Below are 23,675 nucleotides of genomic sequence, written 5' to 3' on the forward strand. Positions count from 1 at the left end.
GGAATGGTGTCAAAACGTTTTCCTTTAAGCACCGTTTGAAATTTTGGAAAAAGCCAGAAGTCGCATGATGCTAAATGTGACAAGGCGGATGTGGACAGTCAAGAATATTTTTTCGGCCAAAAACTCGCGGATCAAAAGTAATGTGTGGCACGATGCATTTTCGTGATGGAGGAGGAAGTCATTTGCCCATTTAATCATAGGTTAAAATGCTTTTCACGGACCCGTGCGAAATGTTTAGTTCTTCGGAAAGCTTTCGTAGTCTTCAACAGTTCGAACTTAGTATTTTCACTTTTAGTATTAATTTCTATGCTTTGAAGATATCTCTGTCAGTTAGTGCCTGATGAAGATAACAATAAGTTGTCGAAACCGTTATTCTCTATTTTAGTTTTAATAAATAAGTGTGTATATACTCTGGTCAGAAGTGTCAAGTATTCCTTTATTACCCCTATTAAATCCATATTTCACCACTTAGCAAAACTAACTGTAAATAAAATATTAATAATAATGTTATTTCAACATTATCGATTGAGTTACTAATTAAGTAATCACAATTAATTTTACATTATTTATTTACTTGACTGTAAATTTGGCCTCTATTTAAAAAAAAATCAATATTAAACCTCGATAATCTGGATGACTACCATACTTTCCACGTGGAAGTTAAGGTAGTCTCCAGAAATGAGCTTATTTCCAAGCCATATACGAAAACAAAAATTTTTCTTAAATATGATGGTATACATTTTCTGGAAATACTATCGAATTCTATATCGTATTTAACTATCATCACATCATGTCACAAATATTTACAATAATTTTGGGGTTTTTAAATTTGGTACATTACAAATGTGATGATAAGTTTTATATTTTGAATTTGATTGAGAAACTATTTTCTAGCAGCCTGGTTGCATAATTTCATAAATAATTCAATTCATACTAAACTGCACCACACAAACGAACTAGTACTACACGAATCCTTCAATACATTTTATCAGTACGAAGGCATTACCATTCACTGACTCGTTTTATTTTTCCTATATTTTCATAAAATTTACAATATAAACAAAAAGGAAGTATTGTGTTATTCTGGCTTAAAGGAGACCACAACTGCTGAATGTACATTTCCTTTCCAAATCCAATTTTAGTTCACACTTTTAGGATAATGATATATTTTCTGAAACAATATACTCTTTCTTAGACACATTCGAATACAACTAGTCTCCTAACATTAATGGAATGTAGACATCTGTTTGTCACAAAGAAGACTATATTGTACTATACTGTCTTCTTCACTGTACTCGGTTATTATCTACACAGTATTAAATAGTTGGACACTTAAACGACAACATTTTTATGAACTTTATTTTCCTACTTGTAGATTTGCAAAAACGAGTACCGGCATATTTTCACAAAACACAGATGGAATACAAACTTACTGGATGACATGCATTTTAGAAAGTAGTGCGTCAAGTCACGACGTAAACATCAGTACATAATAAATGCCTTTATACACTGAAGACAAAGAAAGCTATGTACTAACCTCACGACGACTTAACTACTTGCTTCAACTCGGTAATGAACACCCACGACCTGACCGCAAATTAAGATGCTGGAAAGGTTATCGAGATGATAACTTGGTCTACATACAATCACCAAACACACAGCAAATTATGGCAAGAGCTGTTCAACACAATTTGAAACAATCAAGTCACAGAAATTGTACTTATATACGAACACACTTAAAACTATCTAACCTAAGGAGCCAATACAATCGTTGGATTTATATCTGCACTTCCATTTCAAACCTCTCATACGAACTTATCAATGCTTTAAGCCAGCAAAACTAAACAACTTATGAACTGGAATGCAAAAAGAACCGAACAGGAAACTCTTCAACTTCATGCCAAAATATCAATTAGGTTCCAAAAATACCTTGTTCATAACAGTAGCATTAAGGAACGTCTTTCATAAAGTTATAAATATAAGAGGTTCAATGACCACCGCAAATAACCACAAGACTGGTGAAGAGGGAATCAGCGGAAGAAGAAGAGGAATATTTACAACATATACTGAATATTAATAAGATTATTGAAATTGCAGAATCAAAACATTATTACTCTGCGTGTGTGTCTGTATATTATATATAGGGGAAACTATACAGTCGTGGGCACCTTAAGGCAATTTTTTTAAGTAATTAATTTATAACTTTTATACATTTGGCCATATGAGTCTAATATTTGTCAAATAATATCGTTACAGTATGGGCTTTAAAATAAATCTAATATCGGAATGAAATGTAATGTTAGGTACGTGTAATATATTTTTTGAAAAAGTACTATAACTTTTATAGTGATGGGCCCTACAGAGACTGAGTTGGGCACTTTTGATTACAGTTATGGGCACCTGTGTAGAAATTTCTAAAATTATTTAATAATGTCAAGATACATTACTTTGTTACATAAATGCATAATACAGCATCTCGTTTTGACTTTTTGTAATTTTATAGTAACACTTTTAATAAAAAAATTAAGAACTTATGAAATTAGGTACTCTGTTTGCCTAATCGCTGTCACTCTCACTTTCGTCTAAGATCTGCAAACATTGGATACAGTAACATACATCATAATCGTAGGCTTCTCCACAGCAAGAAGGCAAGCTTTATGAAAATCCTGTCCACAGCGTTTGCAGTTCATTCCTGGTAAACGAGATCCTACACTCTCGCCACACTGGTTACACAATCCAGAAAGTGAAAAAGGACGGTTTTCTAATTGTTCCGTACTGTTTTCCAACACCCTCACTTTCAATATGTTTGAACCTTCTTTGGATGCTGAAGAAGAATGAACTCCCTCATTTTTGTTCTCTTGCAGTTCGCCAAAAGGCACTCGTTTAGCCGGAGGTAATTTCTCCACATAAGCTCCAGTTGTATACTACCTGTACGTTCATAAGAATATAGATTAACACTAGGAGTATATTCGTGTCTTTTTTTCTACTTTCCTAGCTGGACCTGACTGTTTAACTTCTCTTTTCCTCTTTCTCTCCTCTTTCTCCCTATCTTGGTTTTTTTTCTGTAATTCTTTCCTTTTTGTGCAGTTCTTTCCATAAACAGTCCTTTAAAAGCGGCATATCTGATTTCTTGATTGGATACATTTTAGCCGGTCAGTAGTTCTGTTTTGGTCTTCTGGTGTCACCTCAAATTGTAGATAAGTGCTTGCTTCCTCAAGTTGTTCTGCTAAAGCACTTTCAGTCTGTTGTAATCTTGGTGAGTTTGAGGCTTTATCTGACGGCAACTCGTCATTTGTGTGGATTTTTATGAGCGTTTCATCTTTAGAAAATTCTTCAATTATCTTACAAAGTCAAAAATCTTCACATTTTCCTTCATGACCATTTGGAGCTTTATCTGTAAACTGTTTTATTTGGTTACACTTCTCGGGCCCAAGTAATTCACAAAACTTCTCATTGAGTCAAATCACGAAAACTTGATTGCATTTAAATTGTATTTAAATAATCGTGGAAATAATTCAGTCCTCACTCAGCGCCGCAAACTAACTTGGGTAGCTACCTGAGTGAATAGTTTCTTAAAAGCTGGTATTAACAGCATCCGAGGCATCAATGCAAAACCACCGATAGACACTGGCCACTACATCACAGAATTCAGCTTAAAAACCAACTAGGCCTATTTCATACTCCATAACTTCACGTGTAAGTACAGTACATGGCCACAACGTAACTCACTGGCGTTTCTCCTAGCGCGAGGACTGTAGGCCTTGTTATTAATTTTCAAGGAAAAAACTGTACACTTAACAATATGAAAAAAGAGGCTTCGGACTTCCAACGCACACTGACGTTTGTGCAGTGCTTTCCCTTCTTGTTCTATTTTGGGATCATGATCTAGGTCTAGCTGAGTCGAAGCGTCGAAACCTTCCTTTCATGTTGGTAATAGTGCAGATTTACTCCTTTTCCCTAAAATTAAATGTAATCAGATACATGAGAAACTTAAATCTATTTAAGTAACCTGACTATAATGGGCCCTATACCGAGATCGTAGTTATACACTCCCTTGTACATGTTTTTCAGAAAGGGTTCTCTATAAAATAAGCCTAGTTCTATTGTTATGCTTAATCACTGCCGCCTTTATTGTTATACAAACCAGTCTTGAAATAGCAACTGCGCCTTTTTGCCTTCCACAGACTATTCACCCAGCACAGCCGGCTGCCCAAATTCTCTGCATTAATGTCTAGAGAAAGGGAGGATCCTCGCTAAAATGGTAGAGAAATAGTCTGTGGACTGCCAACTGTTGAAGGTGGATAATCTGTGGCAGGCCGATTTGCGCAGTTGCGACATTCAAGGTTCTGGCTTGTATAACAAAGGAGGCCTTGGCTTAATCCAATATAAACATACAGTGATGGGCATAGTGAGTTTACAGTAATGGGCACTGGGCCCATCACTGTTAAATATCCTTTAAATTTAATGAAATTTTCGAGCAAGAAACACAACAGCCTGAAATGCACTTTAGGCTTAAAAAAACGACAAAAAAATTCGTATAGCAAAATATAGTTATGGGCACTAGGTGCCCATCACTGTCATGTTCCATTAAATTAAAAGACAGTGGTGGGCACCTCATGATTTGAGAGCAAAACTCATTTAGACTTACATCTCATTAGCATGAAGTGCTCTTATCATTTAATAATCACTCCGAATACAAAATTTTAATTTACAATTGATTTATAATGAAACGAAACCTTAATCAGTACACCTATCTGATTAAAAGAATTTGTTAGAAATGAACAACAACCATCAGAACGTTTCACATCGCGCACCTTTCTAGACCCTGCCACACACACGAAAGAAGGAAGACAATTGACTAACTGTGAGCGTAAAGAAGAAAGGCGTGCCAACATTTGAAAGTCGTCAATAGCTCGTTACAGGCGCTCAGACTCTTATTATTTGAAAATAATTGGCATAGGTGCCCATCACTATCAGAGTGCCCACGACTGTATAGTTTCCCCTATATATATATATAAGATATATATATATATATATATATGCATGCTTCTGTTTTCATCAATATAAGAATTTACAAGAATGCGAAACCGTAACACACGTGAATAGAACTATATACCTAAATTAAACTTTTAATTCCAATGTGACAGCACCGAAAATACAGGGCATGCACAAGATCACAGTCAAAGACTTTCAGAGTTGCAAATTATTATATCAACTAAATAAAAATGAATCGATCAATCAAAATCCAATAATATCAATCGCATTCACACGCGCCTTTCAGGAAATCGTGGATTTACATCGGAAAAGAAGTCTGGAGTTGTTCTACACTCCCTCTGTAAAAATGCAAATAGTTATCGTGTCTCGTGATTCAGGGTAACAGAAATTGACTATCCATAGAAAACAATAGAGGATTTTATTATTTCAATGTTATCCTATGAAGGGAGTGTCTAGTAAATGTATTGCTATGTTTTTTTACTGAGCGTTAAGGAAAATTCTTCACTTTAATTCAATACCATTATTACACAACTCGTTTTCTATGAATGAATAAGCTAAACCAAAATTAGAAATAACAGACTTATCTAACTGGTACAATACATATTTTTCAGCTAGAATGTAAGCTGAATGTATTTTTCAGCTAGAATGTTTCATCTGTGATGTCTTAATATAGTGTGATTGCAGTTCTCATCAGGAAGTGGAATTTATATACTTCCAGTAAATAAAACACACTGCGCACTTTAAAAAAAAATCTTCGAACACTGTCACATTTCTCATTACCTCACACTTTATTTTTAGAAACCTCTCATTTGAGTTAACAGTGTTAGGTAAGACGAAAGTGTTATTAGCAAGGGTGTTTAAACAAATTTATCCAAAATGGTAAGTAAGTAACTCGAACGAAACGAACATACTACCAGGATAATGTAAACACATCAAAACATGAAAAGTTTAACTCGCTAAGCACCTGGGCAATAATGCTTTCCAAGGCCAGACAACAAGAAGACTACATACGAATCTTCACAACAGACAAGAAACTAAAAGTCAAGCCCGAGATATGCCTTACAACGAATACGAGAAACGTGACATTGCAGTTAAGAAATCTTCAAATCACGATCACGCAAGCTCTTTATAACCAACTGACAACAATAACAAAAATTCCAATACTTTCTTTTCTCAGATCGGTTAGAAAAATTATTTTAAATCTCAATAACTATAGCATATACTGAAAAAAAATATACAGTAATTTTCTATTATCATAACGCCAATAGCATTTTATTTAGATAATTCATTTTTCCCCACTGCTATTAGTGTCATAGTTTTTTTTTTTTTTTTTTTTTTTTTTTTTTTTTTTTTTTTTTTTTTTGTACAATATGAACAATTTCGAGGTTTATCCAAGATCAAGCAATCAACGCTAAAATTTTACTACGAGTTTATTGGGACAGAGAAGAAAACCACACAGACGCGTTTCTCAAAATCTGAACTCCTTAATTTAGTCCGGCCATGTTCTTTTGAAGGAGATTCCAAAGAAACGTTTATATACATTTGAATCATTTACTATCCAATCGCGCTACAGCTCACGAAGGACTCTGACCAGCCAAATGGCTCACGTTCAACTGGATGATACATGATCAGCGTGCCATTAGTGGTCTTCTAGACCACTGATTTCCAACTTCTTTTGACTGGCGACAATCTCCAACAACATCGCGACACTCTGGTTAAATACTGTATACTCATGTATATATCATGAGGAATTCATCTGTGATAAAATTAGCTCCTCACTCCTTAGGATGGGGTGGAGATCAACTTTGAAAATTTAAATAGAGAATCCCGATTTTGTATTGTAGAATACAGATTCTACAGGGTCAAAAGTAACTGTATTTTATTCGAAGCATTTTTTTTCGATTCCTGATAGATGGCGGTGTAATTAGTGAAAACTATTTAAGATTCTTCAGTTAGGAGCGTCCACGTTTCATTCCAGAATAAATATACGATAAACAGTATTAATCTTCGTCTTAAACGTTCTCTTGACTCGTGATGGGTACGTAGAATATTATTTGCACTCGACCTGGATTCAAATAATTCAAAAGTGGCAGTGTAATTAGGTGCAGCGCCCGGCGGTAAACGTATTTGGCTACCAAACATTCTACCTGTTACATTTCTCTGTGATCCAAGCGTACGGTATCTGAGAGATTATACGAGGGTCACTACGAAAGTTTAGAGATGTGAAATAACTTACATACTTAAAAGCAATTTAACACTTACATTTTCTCAAAGTATTCACCATTACACTGTACACACTTTTACATCCTCGAAAACCACTTTTGGAAGCAGTGTTTTGTGTGCGTGTGTGTTTTTTGTATGTATGTAGATAGATAGATAAAAATATCATACAACTAGATATGTATGCACAAAAATCCTGGCGATACAAGTAGTTAATGGGGAAATTATCCCAATAAAATCCTTCAAATTGGAAACATTTTATATGTCAATGTAATACAAACAAATCACTGGTAGCAATCAGTTTGGAAAAGACAAAATAAGTTGGGTTAAGTTCTGATCCCTTAAGCTCCTATTCTACAACTGCTTCAAGTTCGAAAATGTTATTATTTCCCTCGTTTACCTTCATTTTTAATATTCCAGTGCAAACGGCTGCTTGCGTGCATTTTCACTCCTTTCATTATCATACCTTCATTCTCATCGTCGTGATTAATTCGATTGGGTAGAAAAGCATGATTAACTAAGCAAACTCATAAGCATCAAAACGCAGAACACGGATTTCAGATTTTAAAAACGCTGGTGCGTACACTATAAGTGATTACTCGGCACCTTGTATATCACATCGTCATTAACAAATCATATACATGTAATTCCTTTAAGTAACAAGTAAAAATTTGTTGTAACTGTTATTGAAACGTTTGGGTTGCGAGCGAAGCGAGCAAAAAAGTTTTACCAAAGTTATTTCTTTGCAAACCTACAAAAATATTGATTTAACAGGGCGCCAATATATTTTCGAGGCTACCTATCATTTCTCATTTCCAACACTTTTTTCTTTTCTTCTTGCTCATTCGGCGCCCTCTTGCTATCAGCGCCCGGGGCAACCGCCCAGATCGCCCTTCCCCGTAGCTACGGCTGTGAATGCATTGAACCCATTCATTAAAAACATTTAGCGGTAAGAAATTAAGGTTCTGGTCTTGATGCAGATGCCATCCAACAACTCGTCGGGCAAATGCAGGTACCTTAAAGGATATTTTTATTGAGATGCGGGGACGAGCGACGGAAAGTCAGAAAACTGACAAGAATTCAATGTAAAGGGTTTGCCACGTTCTCTTGGTGCTGGTAACTATTTGAAACAAAGTATGTTTTATTTGGTACTTACTGCAAATGGAAGCACGTGGTGGGCGTGGATCTCTTAACGGAGAGAGAGACAGAGAGAGGGGGGGGGAGAAAGTGAGGAAGGAAAGAGGGTCCACAATAATGAGATATTGCTTATTCGTGCGTAACGTAGCAGTTGCATGCAAAATGAGCGCATTAGCCGAATGTTTTGAAGTTATGCTAGGCCTACATTTAATAACAACACGTATACATAGCCTCCCACTTCTATTTAAAAAGCTCTATGGATATCTTCATTATATTGTTATTATATCTGGAAGTATGTCAAAAATCTGTCATTTAATCATAAATCACACGTTTATTACACAACAGAGTTCTTAAGTATGCAGCCAAAACAATATGGTAACAAAAAGCGAATTTTCAATACTGCAGAATGCCTATCCTCTTACATATTAATATAGCCTATATGGTGGATGATAGAACTATGGGCAGACCACTATGGTTTCGCCACTCCATCCAGTCTCATCCATCCATATGTATAAGAATGAATTAAAGTATTTTTTTCTGGATTTCCGACTTTACAATGCATTACAAGAATAAAATTCTTCTTTCTGGAAAACAAAAATTTAAAAACCATTGTCAGATGTCAACTGAAGGTCAGGTTGCAAGAAACCTGAATGCCCACACAATACTACTGAACCATCGCAATCACTAATATTTTCCATTGCGCAATGTCTGACGCACACGACCCACTTGCCAAATATCCTAACACTAGGAGCATACCAAGGTGTAGAAAACAGTTTTCACATATGTTTTCTTCAATATTCAACACGCATGCTAGAAAAATACAAGAGCCATAAATATGTTTTACATAATGACTCTCAAATGCACTGTTACCATAAGAACTTTATAAACAAACAACTTGAAGAATTCGGAGTTCCTTTGAACACGTCTTAAACCACTTTCATTTTCAATAGTCGGAGAGAGTCACGATGAAAGCAATCACAGAAAAAAAAAAAAAAGTAAAACTGCAAGAAGAATGAACTCTCACGTAGTTCTACTATTTAAATGAAGTATGAGGATCCTTCTTACCACACACAAAAAGTATCCATTATTCTAAATATATCATAAATATAAATGACAGTTAACTAAGTACTGAAATGTGTTGAAAGTTTTAAATATTATTTACTGTAAATATGAGTCAAACGGGGAAATAAAATAGCCACGGCAATAATACAAGGTAATACCATACCATTTGTCTAGAAGCTAGAAAAAACATCACAAAAATTACCGGTGGCCCTGCGTAGCGTAGTCGCTAACGTTCTCGCCTTTGGCACGAGTGGTTCCAGAATCAATTTCCGGTGGGGACACTCGGTCAAAAATTGTAAAAGCTTTTTCAGCCAGCCATCTTGAGTGAGGTTTTGGTATGTGTTCCTCACTCACATCAGGCAAATGCCAGGATGGTACCTAACATAATGGTACTAGGCCGCTTCCTCATTCTTTTCTTCCTCTCCCAATTCTCTGGGTAGTATAATGGACAAGGGACATCATCCCTCATATGTGACGGGCTAACATGGAAAGATACCGAAAGCCCAGAAATCTCATTTCTAACCCTAATGAAAATTATCATGTCAATGGTACGCAATTTGGCATCCAAAATATTTTGATTATGAATTTGGTGAGCATCCTCAGTACAAGATCATAACGGATCTTATTAATATTGACACTGGTGCAGGGAAGTTATGTTAAAAAAAAAAAAAAAAAAAAAAAGTAACTACATACTTCAAAAAAAATTAATGTACAGTATGTAACAAACAAAACATTTTAAATAATGTGCTAATCTCGTGTCAATGACTTCTTCATTGAAGTGTCAAATGAAACTCCATAGTGCTGAACAAATCTGAAGGAATAAGGGTAGGTCAATCTGGTACAATCTCAACATTAATCTAGTATATTCAAGAAACAACCATCACTGGATCTTAACAGCGATGCGTATACACTGTAGGCATTAAACAGCAAATGTTCTCTTGTCCAGATTGCATCTTTTTAAAATTACTAAAGCATTATTTGCATACAATTCGACAACGTTAATACAGCAACCAAGATGATCCAAAAGATAACAACAGCACTAAAAACTACATGTGTAAGTCGATACTTCTGACAAATTGCACCGAGAGAATCAACCTAGTAAACAGTTCCGGAATTTTCTTTTTCTTATACTATCGAAACATAAAATTATACAGAGAAAATCCGATCCTTATTTGTAGAAAACTACCAAGTGCTACAAGTACAGGGTAACTAGAAATTACTTTTTCAATTAAAAACACCCATAGTTCAAGTCTGTTGACACTCAGATAGATAAAAATAATATCGTTAAAAAGATAAACTCAAAAGTTTTCAGAGACCAAGAGAATTTCTATGTAGATACACAGTTTATAGTTTCGGGTTGCATGGACAATAACTAGCAGTCAATCAAGACCGGAGCGTCATCTGTTCTTGATTTTCACGTAAACTAATGTTATAAGGGTGAAATTTAATTTTCGAAGAAGTTTGGTCAAAAGCCACACCAAGGCACACAATTCGTGGATGCCGCTTTGATTCTTACAGGAAGAGAATGCATCTGTAAACGAAAGTTGTTTGTTTGACAACCAACACGCTGAAACTGCGGATCGTATCCATGCATTTTGTAAACTTATACTGTACACTTTCACAGGAAAGCCACATAAATCCACCAGCAGAAGCAACAGAATTGGATATACCGCAGACGACTGTATGAAAAATTTTGCGCAAACATTTACGACCGTTTTCTTACCGAATGCAATTATTACTGCCCCTGAACTGAAACCGTCCGACAAAGTGAAATACCTCTTCTTCTGTGAACTCTAATAGAAACCGCTGGTGACTTATTAGTGATGGTGACGTAGATTCACCCTTCGGGCACAATGAACTTAATTTGAAAATCGCGTTAATACAAGAAGCATGTGCGTGACCCAAAAGTGAATGTGGTTTGCACTACAGCCCTGAGAAATTTTCCAGACCCCTCTATTTCTATAAGGAAACAATCACGGGAATTCGTGCCTAGACATGTTACAAACATGGCTTTACAGCTGCAACAGGACAGAGCACATCCCCTTCCTTCATTTTCACAGAGATTTTAGAAATTAGTTCAACACGAGACACCGAACAGATGAGTTAACAATGTTGTTCTTAGTGACAGTGAACTTTCTTGGTCTCCATGTTTCGCAGACATTACAATCAACGTTTTTAACGTTTGTTCTTTTCTCTTTCTTTCCTGATAGATATGTTAAAGATACGAGAACAAACCATCCTTATCAATCACCATGTATGACCAGCAAGCACATATTATTAGGGTTAGGAATTAGACTTCTGCCCATGGCCATGTTAACTAGTCACGTATGAGACATGACGTCCCTCGGCGATCATACTGCCGAGAAATTGGGGAGCACGAAAAGGAATAATGAAGGAACGAAACGACCTGGGGCCATTATGAATGACGAAAGTTTCATTCCGGATGACTGGTCTGAAAAAAAAAATGCACTTTCTCGACTGAATATCCCATCGGGAATCGAAGTCGGAACCGCTCGCACCAAAGGTTAGAGCGATAGCATTACGCTACGCGGGACCATAAGCACACATCATAGAAGCCACTGAATCAGTCATTCAAAATATGTTGCAATACCGTATGTGTGGTGGGAACCTGACTAACGACTCGATATAAGTCAAGTGAGAGGAAGCTCATATTAAGCATCTCTGATGTGGAAAATAATTTTTATATTGTGAAAACAGCTTTTCTCTTTCTTATTAACTGATACAATGGTTATGTATTTAAGTGTAATTAAAAAAGAGATATGTATGTCTCTAATCAAAAAGATCATTTGCAAAAAGCTGCAGTATATGAACTGACAACACGCAACGATCCGAAAATCCATCTAGCGATAATAAAATAAAATCTTTCAGTTTTAGTCCCACAGTTATGCGTGTAGGTTAGAGGAGATGGTAATGATGAGAGTGGATGAAATGGTGGAATGAAGTGGGAGGAAATGGAAAACCCCGATGAAACCCATGCACACCGTATTTGTCTTGCATCTAGTGACAGTACTAAAGTCTATAGTATAAATACATTCTACTTAAAATCCAAACAATAATTTTTGTAACAGTTCCGATTGACTTCAAACCTCTAATGCGCTGTGTCGACAAGACAGTCAAGCATACAGAACTGTTTTAATTTCCTACGCTTTGACAGGTATTCGATAGTTACTCACAGGGTGGATTGATTTAAATCAGTATGATTTAAATCACGATTTAAATCAAGATTTAAATCACTTGATTTTTTTAATAAAAATCGTTGATTTAAATCGAATTCCGAAATAATTTAAAGTGGTGAAAATAAGTAAAATCCCGTTTCTGTTCTGTTATTTCGATTATTGAAGTTAATAATCTTAATACAATGAGACTCAAATGTGCAGTATAGTATGTAAACAAGTGTCATGCACTGGATGATTAGGGAAAATCCCGTTTTGAATAGGTAACTGAGCAATCCTGCTTTCTTCTTTTCGTAACATTGGGTTTGGGTTTTAAAATCGTTACCTATTCCAACGGGGAAATCACCATCGACATTTAAGACGAAAATTCTTTTTTATGCTTGTCTGTTTCTTTTTTCCCAGATAATAGGGCGTATTTAGAGGGGTCCTATCCCCTCTCAATTTTTTTTTTTAATTTTATAACTTCAGGTGAAATATATGTATTTCATGCCGCAATCTAGTTCTGAGTTTTGAAAAATAGGACTCTGCCAAATATCAGTAACTTTCGTGAAAAAAGGTGTCATATTGATGAACGTTGCTGTGCTTTTTCCTCATTATTCGATTAAAAAAATACCAATAAGGATTTGAGTTGAGTTGATTTTGAGTTTAACGTCCCGTTCAGCAGCAAGGCTATATGAGACGTGGACCTACTGATTAACGTGGAATCCGAACCACATGAGCTCCCGCCGGGAATCGAACCCGGGTCTCCCACGCCAAAGTCGCGTCTGCTAACCGCTTAGCCATGGATGAGCTCCCAATAAGGATTTTTACTTCGTTTTCTTTAAGACTGGATTCATTTTAGAACACGTTACATATGCTTTCACGCCTTTCTGCATTGAGGCATAGTGTGTGATGACGTCATAAATTTAAAAAGATATTTTTTGTTATGCGTATTATTATTATTTTTTGCGGGTTACATTTTGCATTCAGAAGACTGAAATTTTGCACTCTCATTCAGTGCACCCCTTAATAATTTTCAGATGTTTTCAGGTCTCTGCATGGAAACAGCGAGGTCCAGAGGGGCAAAAATGTTTAAAAAAAGAATATTTTTAACAAAAATTAGCTTTTTTTCGTTATTTTCCCGCCTCAGATGGAGACATATGTATGGTAACGTTTAAAAGGCTGTTCTATTCTGAAGAAAATGATTACGTACTATGCTCCTAGTGTAAATAGGGATGTCTCAGGAAACTGTTACCTAAGATCCTGTTTTATACGGGAATCTGTGGGGTATTTGGGAAATATTTTTCGCGGGCTTACTTTTGCACCTACAAGATTGAAATTTTGCACATTTACTCAGTGCACCCCTCAGTATTTTTCAGATTTGTTCCAGATTTCTGCCTTAAAACAGGGGGAGGGGTCCACAGAGGTAATTCTTTTAAAGATATTTTTAACAGAAAATTCCTTTTTTTTTGTGATTTACCCGCCCCAGATACATGATGGAAACTTTTGAAGGGTACCGTTTGAAAATTTGTTTTATTCTGAATAGAGTAATGTACAAATCATGATCCTAGGATAAATAGGGATGTCTGAGGAAATGTTTATATTACATCTGGGTCATCTGGGGCATTGTGGAAATGTTCTTAGCTCATTGTTAAATAATTTCGTCACCCTTACTACTCAAGATAGAAGCTTGAAATTTTATACACACATTTAGTACACCCCTTAGTATTTCCCAGTTGATATTGAGATCTGTGAGTTAACACAGGGGAATCCAGAGGGGATCATTAAAAAAAAAAAAGTAAAAAGAAATGACGATTACTCTCAAAATTTCCCGCTTCAGGGTCATGATAAGGAAATGTGAATGTTACCGTTTCAAAAGCTGTTCTATTCTAAAGAGAGTGATGTATGTACCATGATCCTAAGATAAATAGGGATGATGCTGTAGCTGCTTGACTGAAAGTCTATAATTTACCTTTAAAATGAGCCATAATTTAAAAGGGTTAAGAAACATTGTTTGGGATTGATATAGGTTAACGATTGGGGATAATTCAAAATTCAACCCCAATACTTTCAATTAAATGGCATAATTAGCATTTAATACTAATTCCTAATGCTTTTTCTTCAGTTCGCGACTTGTATTATACGAGGAGAGAGATTTGATTTAAATCAAAAAAATCGATTTAAATCAAAAAAATCAACAAAAATGATTTTTTTTAAAAAAATCATGATTTTTTTCCACCCTGGTTACTCATCTATTTGAAAACCATCTGTTTCCTCTCCCTGACTATCATACAAAACATTTCATCAGCAATTGAAAAGCATTTATTCTCGAATATTTAACTTCAGACAACTTATAGTATCGGCCGAGAAGTTAAAATCACAATTCTAAGACACAATAATTATTTATCAACCTAAATAGATTACGCAATATCCCATCATCAAAAACAGCACTGAAAAAAAAATGAAAATTCATCACGCATCTCAGCCCCACATTGATTGATAATCTAGTGAATCACAATAAAGAAACAAAAATCCTACCCTATTAACAAATAAAATACATAACACCATTACTAACAAGATGTTATTCTTTGAATGAATTGTCAACATCTAATATAACCTTATACCACAGGGATGAACAAGTTAAACAGCGCCATCAATAACTATGGGCGTAACTCCTCGATTTGCTATCCAACTACTATTCTAAAACACCGTCTAGCACACCCAGTACAACAAATATCACTCTTAAGATTGCAGGTGGTTGACTGTATTAATACTTGAAATTGGTTAGCTGTATTTATACTTGAAATTCGTTATCATAAACGAAAACTTCTCAGTTCGGGGCAAGTGATGGCTGATACATACGATACCCATTATTACAATTACCCTTCGGCTAATTTATGATTCCTGCCCTGCATTTCCTTTAACTCTTCGTGTTATATTAGTTTTGTTACATTCAATTTTAAACTGTAATCAAGGAGACAGATCTGTTAACGGACCCTATATATATAAAATCGCTCAATGAATGGAAATTCATGATAAAGTTGAAGTCTTCAATTTAACTGAAACAATGAGACTAATAGTCTCAATGATCTTCAGGGTTTGATTCTTTTAAACGTTACCCTACCTAGACTCCCCCTAGCTCCCCCGCTTTTGAAACGTTGCGTCACGTGTATTAATCAATTTAAGTAGTTAAATTAACATCCAAAGAAGTACATATGAAAGTTTACACTACCGAATTTAACCATGAAACTGGCACTATATTTTTATTCACTATACTCAATCTGTCCGACGTTTTGCGCTTTAAATACGTGCACATCACTAAGATTAAAATCACTATTAAAATGGTGTCTGAACATTCTCAGTTTCCAGTAAGGTTTGAACATGAGATCACGCACACAAAACTAATAACTCTGTAGTTATGAGCCCCAGAACTCTAAATCCCACTATTTGACTTCACGGATATGAGTCTGAACGAAAGCATGAAAGAGAAAGGTTGGACAGAAGTAACGCAAAAGATTAAATCTTGAATTCCCAAATCTAAGGCGAGCAGTTACTACCCATCAGACTAGTTGATACAGAAACAAGTGTGCTTTAAAAGCATTTTCTAATAGAGATCATACTTGAAAAACAACAGTGAGAAATTATTCGTTAAAGCCTGTTTTTGGAGTAATAGTATGGCTGAATGTGAAAATCACACACAGTAGCTCTCCTTACACAGAAAGCTAACACTCGTGAGTACTTTCGATGAACACATGGTTTCAGGTTTGATTCCTAGTACGGGCGCGAAATTTCAGATACAAACCCGAGCATTGGTCTAAATTTTACTTTAAACTATAGATTCCCTTCTATCTAGACTTACAGCTATTTATTTTTTTAAAAAAAAAGCTACAAGAAAGGTGAGGCAAGTCATGATTCATGACTTACAAGGAGAAGGCAGACTTTGGTAAGAGCTTCGGGGCCATTTTTTGCAAGGTGCACATTTAAAGAGTTAATATTACAAACTGGGAGAGCGCAATGGCCAAAAATAACCCAGAAAAACCGTCTTAAAGTTTTCTACTCGCCACATATAACGTAAGACGCGCAAACTTATCAAGTGGCGGCGTGGCAAAGTGAGAACTTGAAACTACAATGCAAAGGATCCCGGGTTCGATTTCCATTCAAGTCAAACTTTTATTTTCGTGTTTTGCTTCAAGCAATAAAGTAGCCATTTGTAACTATAAGTAAAATATTAATTCACCATATGTTTATAATGTATTAACACAATAGAAATTTTCAATCACTTATAAAATCTTTCAATGCTCCATGTTAACTAGCATATATATCTCTTCCCTGTAAGTTGACCACTTTGCAATGGAACCAATGTTGACGAACACCGACAGGCTTCACCAAATGTGATACAAAATGAGCCCTTTTGGATGTCTTCTATGTGACTATGCAAACTTTGCCACTATGTGAAAAATAACGAATACCGGTACGCTTTTAATTTGTCATCGTATTGCTTTATAAGCCAAAGTCCTTTGCAAACTACACATACATCGCTACGAAATTTTATTTAGCCTCGTCAGGGTCTCACAGATAACTAATCAAAGACAAAATAATAAAAATCCGGTCTCGCGAGAACTTCACCCCGATGTCCCACTTTAATGACTTTGTTTTATTGAGTACAATTGAGCACCAGCGACGTCATCATATATACTGCACTTAAATGCTATATTCCGCAAACCCTATGGGCCAGCCACTGCTGGTAATCACAGAGGTAATTCAGCAGCAGTGGATAGTTTTGGAAAAATTGCATACTACATACACAATTATTACTTATGAAAGGTTTTCAAATGCAGTTTATTACTACATAAGATTGACCTGAGCGTAACATCCGTTTCCAACACAGTAGCTATACGAGAAGTGGGCCTACAACCACGGGAATTCCAAGGGAATGGAAACCGAACGCTAACCATTTAGCTATGAGAAAGCTTGTACGAAGAAGACAGACTGGAGTCTGTACCAAACCAAATCCAAATTACTCTTGTTTCATTCTTCTGTAAAGGGCATTATAAAAAATTCTGAGAAATTACAAAGAGTGAAGTGCTGGGAAAAACACCTGAATCTATCTGTCATTTGAAAGTTTATATCTGTAGTTTCGGTATATGCACTACTTGTTTTTTAGAATACAACTGTTCATGTTACATATATAAATCACACGAAGAAGGGAAGAAGCTGGCAGGCCGCTGATAAAAGACAGTGGCGATAGACAAACCAGAACATCGATACCATAGCCAGTAGTTTTGTATACATACTACTCGCGAACCAACGACTATGCATACACTGTCAACACTAGTTTATTGGTATTTCCCATCTCACGCCCCTCCCCTCCTTTACTCAAGCTGTATGTCATTCTCAGGTTGTAGAAGTTCTCTTCTACATCATACATCGGTCATTTGAAAATAACTGCCACAGAATATTTATTCACTTTATTACATAACATACTCCTGAACATGTGGAATGTTACTACTACGTGCGGTGAACACTAAAAAGTAATTTAAATCAGTCAAATATAGTAAGGTGTTTGAAATAAAAGTTGAAAGTTTTGCAGTATATACGTAGCAACAAACAACAGAAGGAAACCACGCATACATTTAATGTGTAAAATCTCTGATCGTTATTTATTTCGCAGCCTGTCTAACTGTCTTAAGTGAACATTGTAAGAATACAAGCATATCAATGGAAAAGGTGAAAGAAAGACAATATTTATGGATTCTGGACAGATCCTACAGAGTGTATTCGACTCTTACTCTAATGGAAAACAAACCTGACACTATTCAATAGTATGAAAACTGAAGTAAATCTGACACGCTAATATCTATTCTGAGTCAGTTTTCGTAACACTAGGACAAATCCTTCAATTTTTTGGTAATTAATTAGTACAGTAATGAAAGCACTTGAATTTCTGCGTCATTCGATTTAAAGCTACGCCCATCAGAATATCACAAACAATCTTTTCATAAGGGGCACTCAACTGAGCATTATCTTAATAAAGTTCATAAATTCCTCAAAACACTATGTACCACAGTATTCTCAATTTCCCGACTCAGCTACTTAAGGCTGTTGCTACCTCTTTGTCAAGTCGAGTTTTCCCCTATCTAATAACATTGGAACTTTTTTCGAATTTTTCTCAGTAACCAATGAACAAATCCCTACAAAAATTTGCATGGAGTCAGGTCAATAATAAAGGATTCCTTATATGAGCTTATAATTTTACTAAAACCCTCCAATTAAGTTATTCATTCCCCCCTTTTTTTTCATGTGAAGATTTGCAACAGTGCGATCTCTCTTTCTTCCTGTTTGTGTTAGCAGCATGCGAGAAATTCGGGCTAGCCATTTAAAACAGGTTTTGAAACTCTGTCCATAACGCATCTGCGGAATGAATGTTTCTACCCCTGTCGCCTTTTTCGAGGACAGATTTATGGCACTCAGAAGAGTGAGCGCTCTCTATTTTCTTTGCTGAACCTATTGCTTTTAGTATATTCGTCCAGTCTTATTGAAAGTTTTTCTGGTTACTTTCAAACCTATAGCAAGGTGCCTCTTGCATCTCGTGTATTTCAAAGTCTTAGATTTAGTGATTGGTTATACAAATATAAATTAACAGACGGCTGTGATACCAGATCAATCTCCTGTGTGAAATAATAATAATAATAATAATAATAATAATAATAATAATAATAATAATAATAATAATAATAATAATAATAATAATAATAATAATAATAATATTATTATTATTATTATTATTATTATTATTATTATTATTATTATTATTATTATTATTATTATTATTATAGGGAATCCGTGGAACAAGAGCCTGTAAGGAGTAGGGAATCTCGGTGCGGCTTTGACACTAGTAACCTAGTTAAAATGTGAGGTCACCACATCGGTTCTCCCTTGCCGGTAATGCTCGTTTCCCTGCCGCCTTTAGCGTGGGAGATCCTTATTCGATTCCCGGCGGGAGCTCATGTGGTTCGGAATCCACGTTAATCAGTAGTCTCGTTTCATATAGCCTCGCTGCTGAAAGGGACGTTAAAATCAATTCATTGTTTCCGTGCCGACACCAGCTGGGTTTTCACATTGAATACACTAGCGCTCTTTCACTTTTGTAACCTCACGGAAACAGGTAAACCAATTAAGGTAGCATTTTGGACTAATAATTATAATTATAATATGTATCGCTTTAACAACTTTGAATACTATTATAGAATTTTTATGCTAAATAGTAATCTTTTTTTTTTTACCACATGCGAAGAAAATTTAGAAATAAACCTTTGTTACACAAATTTGTTCTTAGCGTGAATGCTGTCGAATTCTATTCCTAGTGATGACAAATTTTTCGGTATTGATTCAGTATCGCGAATCAATTGGGAAATTGAGGAACTGACCACACATTACCCTTATTACAGAGCGCATTTGTAGGAGAAAGTGAACTGTAGTATCAGGGATTCTTTTATTACACAAGAAAGACATCTATACATAATGAAATAGGCTCCACTAGACAATGTAGATACAAATATCATTTTCTATTATTATAACTTTTCGAAATATGAATAGGGATTTATTTCTTGGTTACAGGATATAGTGTAACCTGATAATAATAACCTTGAAACTTACGCATTCTACGCATGGAATATTTATTTCCAAACGGTGGAAGTGAAATTTCATATATGGCTACAACACATACAGTATTATACAAATAGTACTACATATATTATTAACAGAAAATTTTAATTTTATACATTATCTTTTGATGCTTCATTTTAAAATACAGGCCTTACTTTTTATTGAAGTACACCCGTTTGTCAATGTCATACTTATTCAACTAAAACATTTTCGCATGAGGATAAAAATATGTGATGGAATACTGTTTCATCAAGCTACCACATTAATGAAATTCGAGTCGAGACAAAAAATATACAAGTTAAAATATACACACACATCAGCGAGAACATTATGACTATCTACCTAATTGCCAGTATGTCCACCTTTGGCACGGATAACAACGGCGACACGTCTTAGTATGGACGCAATGATTCTTGGTAGATCGCTGGAGAGAATTGGTATCACATATGCACACAGGTTACCTGATTCCCGTAAATTCCGGGGAAGGGGAGATGCGCTCTAACGTCACATTCAATCACATCTAAGATGTGTTCTATTGGGTTCAGATCCGGCGAGTTGGGCGGCTAGCACATCACTTGGAACTCGCCCCTGTGATCTTCGAACCACTCTATCCCACTCCCGACCTTGTGGCATGGTGCATTATCTTGTCGAAAAATGCCACTACCGTTGAGAAACATGGTCGTCATGAAGGGGTATACGTAGTCTGCAAACAGTGTGACGCCTGGGCCGTTGTGGTGCCTTGCTCGAGCTCCACTAGACACATGGATGCTCCCAGAAATTGGTTTCAAAACTGTTTCTGAGTGAATACTTTCTTCAAAATAATATTACAAATTATAGAAAGATTTTCGAGACATTAGAGTCGAGTCGAGATTTTTATGAGTCGTCTCGACTCGACTAGTGTCTCGAATCGAAAATTCGAGTCGAGAAATAAGTTTGTCTCGACTCGTCTCGAATTTTATAAAGTATGTCTCGACTAGAATTCGAGTCAAGATTCGAGACATGTCTCGACTCGTGCGCATCCCTAGCTAGTGCCGTTTATAGCTTGTTTCGAGTGTTATTTATGAATACAGTTAGGGTTAACTTTCTGCTTAACTACAAGGAAGCCCGTTGGGGATGATTTGAAGGTGGCAAGTATATAGAAATCACATCTATGGTACATCCTTTTTTCAAAGTTTCATTTCTTCCACGTATAACGCTACATGCAAATAAGATCTCTGGTTCAAGGAAAATTCGAAACAACATCTAAGTAGCAAAGTAAGTAAAGCAGCGATCCCTACTGTGAAACACTTAAACTTTTGATAGATAACCAACAAGGAGCTATGCTGTTAATTTTTTTTTATTTCGTTTTGCAATATGAACGGGCCCTTATTTGTTATAAATTTCCTGAGTTTTCCAGACGGAATTGTCTTCCAATAAGAAAATAATAGGTTATCTAAAGCTCAATAAATCCATTTCAACTGGAATACAAAATTATTTGCAATGTCGTATAATATTGGTAACGTTATGTTCAAAAATCACTTACAGTTTACATAGAAACCAAGGAACACTACTAGCGTTTCTCGTATTTTTGGGAGAATTAGTTTTAATGAGCAGCTTTTCCCTCTTTCTACCTTTGATTTATTGACCTTTGAAAACAACAGTAATAGATGTTCTTCTCGTACAAGGTTTTTAAGAGATGAAGAAAATATTATACCGTGTGCTCAATATAAACGTAAATAGGAACCCAAAGGTAAGGAACACTCGAAAATAAGACTGCTTCAATGCAGCCGAATCCCAAGATAGATAGATAATCAATTTACATGGTAGCATGTAATGCATGGCTTGATCAATGAGAAAATGAAACTTCTACAAAACTAAGGTCAAGTTAGGCAAATGGCCAATTTTAGGATTACCATATTCTGAAATGTCAAAATGTGAGCATACTTCTACGTGTACTCCCCTGGGTAATATGCAGAAAGCTTATACTAAACACAATAGTAAGAAGTAGAGTCCCGGTGTGACTAGATTTAGCCATGTTCAAGACAACGAAACAATTTGGTCAGGAAATGTATGTAGATGGAAATTATAACTCTCAAAATGCGGACATGTCTGTAAAAATGCTAATGTATGGTAACCATACCCAACGTACTTTGAGATGTCGGCAAATTAACAGTTTTATTTCTGTAATATGAAATCAGTGGTAGTTTCCATTAAGTTTCTTGGAGTTTAATTAGTATAAAAGTGCGGAACATTTTTTTTTTTTTTTTTTTTTGCTTTTAAAATAGTATACGAAGTTGTGACTATAACTGCAAAGGCAGTTATTTATACATATGCAGTAATTTATATTAAGCATGAAATATGATAATAATGCATTTGAAATTTGTTTCAGGTGGAGAGAAAAGACAAAGAACAGTTACCGGATACAGATATAGTGATTATACATAAAAATCTGCTCCTAGAAACGCTTTAGTAAATAACGTTGTTCAATATAGATTTTCTAATGGAGTTATGAATAACCATTTTTGGACAATTTTAGAGTGCTAAACACGAAAATAGCACTGAAAAAGCGAGATTAGTTTTTGTTTTGAATTGTCGCGGAGAAAAGGGTGAATCTAAAAATTACACTATTCTCCAAACTTTAGTAGGTATTGTGTAACGGAGACATAAGCAGACATTATTGGATAAGGGTGGTGAAGACGAAAATGGCAAAGGGGTTTCTTGTTTTGATGTTGCAGAGAAAAGGGAGGAAATGGAAATAATGGAAGGTTTATGTATTTTTCCGACTTTCATGTGGGAACTTCACAAATTCTGCACATTTTTCAAAGCCACGCATATTATTGTATTATTTTTATATGTTTTGTATGCCACTTATTCAAAAAAGTTATAATAATAATAATAATAATAATAATAATAATAATAATAATAATAATAATAATAATAATAATAATAATAATAATAATAATAATAATAATAATAAAGTGATATTCGCTTTCGTATACACTACAAGTATCTTTATTCAATAGAGACAGTTCGCTTCTAATTGCTTACAACTGTCTATCCATGAACAGGGGAAAAGCTAAAAAAAAAGATGAATGGATTTGTTTTCATTGTTTTTATTTCTTTTTCTCTGCTTTCAGGAAAGAAAACGTACTCCAACGCCTCCTCACTGAAATGCCATAAATATGTCATTCTTGAAAAGGGCCCCCTCGCAGCTGTGGACAATGTTCAACCTCAAAGTAACCCTCCGCAACCTGCTAGAAGAGAGAACCGAGTGTCGTCAATGCGTTGTTGCGAATCTTCACATGATAAAAAAGGGGGGAATGAATAACTTAATTGGAGGGTTTTAGTAAAATTATAAGCTCATATAAGGAATCCTTTATTATTGACCTGACTCCATGCAAATTTTTGTAGGGATTTGTTCATTGGTTACTGAGAAAAATTCGA

The 23,675-nt window shown here is 35.4% G+C and overlaps 1 protein-coding gene across 13 annotated transcripts in view; it reads right to left on the reverse strand.

The window, feature by feature from the left end:
- Window positions 1-23,675, reverse strand: part of chb (CLIP-associating protein) — a 595,254-nt gene that overhangs the window by 567,952 nt on the left and 3,627 nt on the right. The window lies entirely within an intron of this gene.

Source organism: Thermobia domestica, chromosome 13, assembly GCF_964235325.1.
Source record: "Thermobia domestica chromosome 13, izTheDome1.hap1.1, whole genome shotgun sequence".
NCBI classification, from domain to species: domain Eukaryota; kingdom Metazoa; phylum Arthropoda; class Insecta; order Zygentoma; family Lepismatidae; genus Thermobia; species Thermobia domestica.